Source organism: Crocuta crocuta, unplaced genomic scaffold (genome assembly GCF_008692635.1).
Source record: "Crocuta crocuta isolate KB4526 unplaced genomic scaffold, BGI_CrCroc_1.0 scaffold44, whole genome shotgun sequence".
NCBI classification, from domain to species: domain Eukaryota; kingdom Metazoa; phylum Chordata; class Mammalia; order Carnivora; family Hyaenidae; genus Crocuta; species Crocuta crocuta.
In genome coordinates, this window is record NW_027530179.1 from 2,351,918 (window position 1) to 2,357,156 (window position 5,239).

The window sequence follows — 5,239 nt, forward strand, 5'->3', positions numbered from 1 at the left end:
CCGGGGCGGGGGGAGGCGGGGCCTGGGGGTTGGCCAGAGGGGCTGGGAGGGCCGTTCCCGAGGCCACGCGGTGGCCGGGTCGCGACCCACCCCCTACTCGAAGGCGCGCCTTCCGTCGTGGCGGGCGCAGGGGAAGGCCTGGCGGAGGTCGGTGCCAAGCCGCAGGGTGTCTTGTCCTTGGGCGGACGCGGTCGCCACCCCGCTGCTGGACCCCGTGCGCCCGGCGCCGACTTGTGCTCTGGACCGACGGGAAGGAGACCTGGAGGGCCCAGGGCACGTGCCCGGGCGTTAGGGCCGGAACGCTCCGAGGGCACTCACTGCTGTGACCTGGAGCAAGTTGCTTACCCTCTTCATGAACCTGTTTAGTCTCTTGAACTGATCGAGCTGCTAGGAGGGTTCCAAATAAAGTAGAATGTAAATGAAGACTGTTAAATCTTCCCCACAATTACTGGTTTGATTTGCTCTTTTTTTTGCCTAACTCTGGCTTCCCAATTTTGCAGGCATTTATTCTTCTTTTACTCACAGGGCTAGCGCAGAACCGGACTTAACAGAAGGTCTAGAGGGACGGAAGAAACGTGACTTGGTATCTTGCTGTGTCTACTACTAGGCAGGGCGCCTCTTGGCGGGACTCCAGTTCTGTTCCACCATTGAAAGGAAACCCTTAGAAGACCGCAGGGGTGGGAGCGGAAGGGGAAAGTGCTGGAGAGGGTACTGTGAGTAGCTCCCGGACGTATGCCTAGAGTAGATTTTTGTTCCTTCGCAAAGTCAGCCACGTTGGTGGGAGTTTCTCATGTCACTCCTTCACATTTTGAAGTTTTATCAAGGAGCGCCTGGGTGGCTCAGTCGGTTAAGTGTGGGACTTCAGCTCAGGTCATGATCTCACGGTTTGTGGGTTAGAGGCCCCTGCGACTCCCAGCTCAGTGCTGACAGCTGGAGTTTGGAGCCTGCTTCAGATTCTGTGTGTGTGTGTGTCTCTCTCTCTCTGCCCCTCCCCTCTCTCTCCTTCTCTCTTTCAAACTATAAACGTTAAAAAAAAATTTTTTTAAAGAAAAAAGAAAAAGAAATATCAAATATGATCCAAATAAAATCAAGACAGTTCTTAATATAATCCTGGTCTGACAGTATATATCTCGGTGTTTTCAATCTATCCAGGTTAGAGGTAACCTCGTTCTGCCAAAACTTCCTGTGCTTACTTTTTCCTTTTTAAAGTTTTTTTTAATATTTGTTTTTTTAATACTCTTATTTATTTATGTATTTTAATAGTTTATTGTCAAGTTGGTTTCCATATAACACCCAGTGCTCATCCCAACAAGTGCCCTCCTCCATGCCCATCGCCCCTCTTCCCTTTCCCCCCACCCCATCTGCCCTCAGTTTGTTCTCAGCATTTACAAGTCCATCATGGTTTCCCTCCCTCTCCCCAACTATTTTTCCCCTTCTTCTCACCCATGGTCCTCCGGTAAGTTCCTCCTAATCCTCCTATACGTGCAAACATATGGTATCTGTCCTTCTCTGCCTGACTTANATTAATTGGGATTGCCTTGAATGTGTAGATTGCTTTGGGAAGTAATAACATTTTAACTATATTTATTCTTCCAATACATGAGCATGGAATGTTTATCCATTTCTTTGTGTCTTCAATTTCCTTCATAAGTTTTCTATAGTTTTCATCATACAGATCTCTTATACCTTTGGTTAGGTTTATTCCTAGGTATGTTATGCTTTTTGTGCAATTGTGAATGGGATCAGTTTCTTGATTTCTCTTTCTGTTGGTTCATTATTGGTGTATAAAAATGCAACCGATTTCCCTACATTGATTTTTGTATCCTGAAACTTTGCTGAATTCATGGATCAGCTCTAGTAGGCTTCTGGTGTAGTCTGCCAGGTTTTCTTTGTAGAGTATCATGTCGTCTGCAAAAAGTGAGAGATTGACTTCTTCTTTGCCAATTCTGATGCCTTTTATTTCCTTTTGTTGTCTGATGGCTGATGCTAGGACTTCCAGCACTATGTTAAACAACAGTGGTGAGAGTGGNTAGTTCTCTTTTTTTGCTGGGTCTCTGTCTTGGGAATCAAAGTGATGCTGGCTTCACAAAATGAGTTTGGAAGTTTTCCTTAGATTTCTATTTTTTGGAATAGCTTGTGAAGAATGGGTATTAATTCTNTCCTCTTAGGACTGCCTTTGCCACATTCCACAGAGTTTGGATTGTTGTATTTTCATTTTCATTTTTTTCCATATATTTTTCAATTTCTTCTCTAATTGTCTGATTGGCCCATTCATTCTTTAGTAGGGTGTTCTTTAACCTCCATGTTTTTGGAGGTTTTCCAGACTTCTTCCTGTGATTTATTTCAAGTTTCATAGCGTTGTGGTCTGAAAGTGTGCATGGTATGATCTCAATTCTTTTGTATTTATTGAGGGCTGCTTTATGTCCCAGTATGTGATCTATCTTGGAGAATGTGCCATGTGCACTTGAGAAGAAAGTGAATTCCATGGCCTGAGGATGTAGACTTCTAAATATATCTGTCAGATCCATCTGGTCCAATGTGTCATTCAAGTCCATTGTTTGTTTAGTGATTTTCTGTCTGGTTGATCTATCCTTTGCTGTAGGTAGAATATTAAAGTCCCCTGCTATTAGCACGTTCTTATCTATAAGGTTGTTTCTGTTTGTGATTGCTTTAAATATTTAGGTGCTCCCATATTTGGTGCGTAGACATTTATAATGGTTAGTTCTTCCTGATGGATGGACCCTGTAATTATTATATAATGCCCTTCTTCATCCCTTGTTAGTGCCTTTAATTTAAAGTCCAGTTTGTCTGATATAAGTATAGCTACTCCAGCTTTCTTTGGACTTCCAGTAGTATGATATATATTTCTCCATCCTCTTACTTTTAATCTGAAGGTGTCTTCCTGTGTAAAATGCATTTCTTGTAGATAGCAAATAAATGGATTTTGTTTTTTTATCCATTCTGCTACCCTATGTCTTTTGATTGTAGCATTCAGCCCATTTACGTTCAGTATGATTATTGAAATATATGGGTTTAGAGTCATTGTGTCCTTTGTGGGATTCCTGCTTGTGGTGGTGTCTCTAGCATTTTGCATTCCTTGCAACATTTCCCTCAGAGAGTCCCCCTCAGGATTTCTTGTAGGGCTGGTTTAGTGGTGACAAATTCTTTCAGTGTTTGTTTATTTGGAAAGACTTTTATCTCTCCTTCTATTCTGAATGACAGTCTTGCTGGATAGAGGATTCTTGGCTGCATATTTGTTCTTTTCATCCCNCTTTAATGGCTTGTTGTACACTCTGCCCCTGAGAGCTCTGCTATATTAGAGAGGACTCTTTGACTGTTCAGGGCCTGTCTGTTCAGGAAGTGTTCTTTGGATGGTGTCTCTTGGTTTCTCCTGTTGAGCATTTGGTTATTTTGTTTCCCTACTCGTTGCGGTATTTAGGACTCTCCACCATGTGTAGTTTGGCTTGTTTCTTGAGATAGCCCTGGAAAAAGAAAACAGACAACCACAGAGGGAACAAAGGTACACAAATGCACAGACAAAACCAATAAACATGCAAACCCAGGCTCAGGTAAAAACAACAACAACAACAACAACAACAACAACAAAACAGCTCTGGCGGGGATGGGCATGGTTTGGTGTAGGCAGGTCTCGCCTCCACCGTGTCCTGCTGGCCACTCCCTGAGGCCCCGCCTTGGTGGTTGTGGGGAGAAGAATGGTATCGCCCCAGTCCCTTCTCAACCAAGCGTTGCAAGTCATTCTTTTGGGTCCGATCTCCCTGTGCTGAGGATGTAGTCAAGGTGGGCTGAGTTCTATGCCCCCACGCCCCACCTCGTTTCCACGTCCCAGTCTGCGGGCTTTGTTTATACCTCCCTAAACAGTCCAGCAGGTCGCTGTTTCCCTGCTGTCTGGGGTTGAGTGGGGGGTGGGGGAAGTGTCGCAGCCTCAGATCCGCCGGAGTCAAGCAGCTATACAACCTGAGTGTGTGCGGGGAACTTAGCAACTTCAGGTCTGCAGAGTCCGCGCTGCCACTGCGCCACCAGGCCGCCGCCACCGGGGATGGTGCCAGGAGCGCTGCAGTGCAGTTTTTTCTAGCGCCTTCTGGGACTGGGGGCACCTACTTCAAAGTCAGCACCCCAGCCAGAACTAAAAAACACTCTCTTTCCAAGCTGAGGTTTTTCTCTTCTCCAGGGACGGTTCTATGGGCAATCTCAGCTTCTCTTTCCTTCCCCTGGATTCCCCGCAGCTCACCACCAGTCGCTGGTTAATCACTCACCGCAGCTGCACGCAGGCTGGGTTCAGTCCCCTCCCTCCATATCTCCTGTCCTATCCTGCTTTTATCTTCCCCAGTTCGCACTCACACACTTATGAGGTTTCCTTCTTAGTGTACTCTGTCTCTTTCTCTTCCCAAACTCCTGTGGCTCAGTGTCCTATGACTTCAGGCCTTCTCTGAGAGATGGGTGCAAGCGAAATGCATGGAGCTCCCTACTTCTCTACCATCTTGCCATTCTCCTTAATATTTCTTTTTTTTAAAGTAAGCTCTAGGTGGGGCTTCAACTCATGACCCTGAGATCAAGAGTGCATGCTCTAGCGACCGAGCCAAGCATGCCCTCTGGCCCCCCCCCCCCCCTGCTTTTTAATGGCACTTTCACATTGCAGTTGGCTTTGAGCGCTTTGGCATCCCACCAACTTAAACACACCTGTGGCAGTAATTGTTGCTTGCTTTCCTGGAATGTAACATGGGGCTGAGGCAGTAAGTACTTGCTGAATGAATAAATACAAGAATCTTTTGATTTCTTTAAGAAGTTAGATTTTTACCTGATAAGCTCATCCTTGACAATTCAGTTTCATTTTCCAATTTTTCTTTAATATTCTATATTCATGATGGAAGAAAAATAAACATTTGATTTAAAAACATGTAGCAAGATCTAGGAGTGCCTGGGTGGCTCAGTCAGTTACGCATCCGACTTCAGCTCAGGTCATGATCTCATGATTTGTGGGTTTGAGCCCCACATCAGGCTCAGAGCCTGGATCCTGCTTCACATTGTGTCTCCTTCTCTCTCTGCCCCTCCCCCATGTGTGCTCTGTCTGTCTCTGTCTCTCAAAAATAAATGTTAAAATAAAATAAAATAAAATAAAATAAAGATCTAGCTCAAATGTTTCTTCTTCACGACTCTAGTATTCACCCAGGCAGAACTAACCCCCGCCCCCTTTTACATACTTCTGTTACACTTAGTTTTT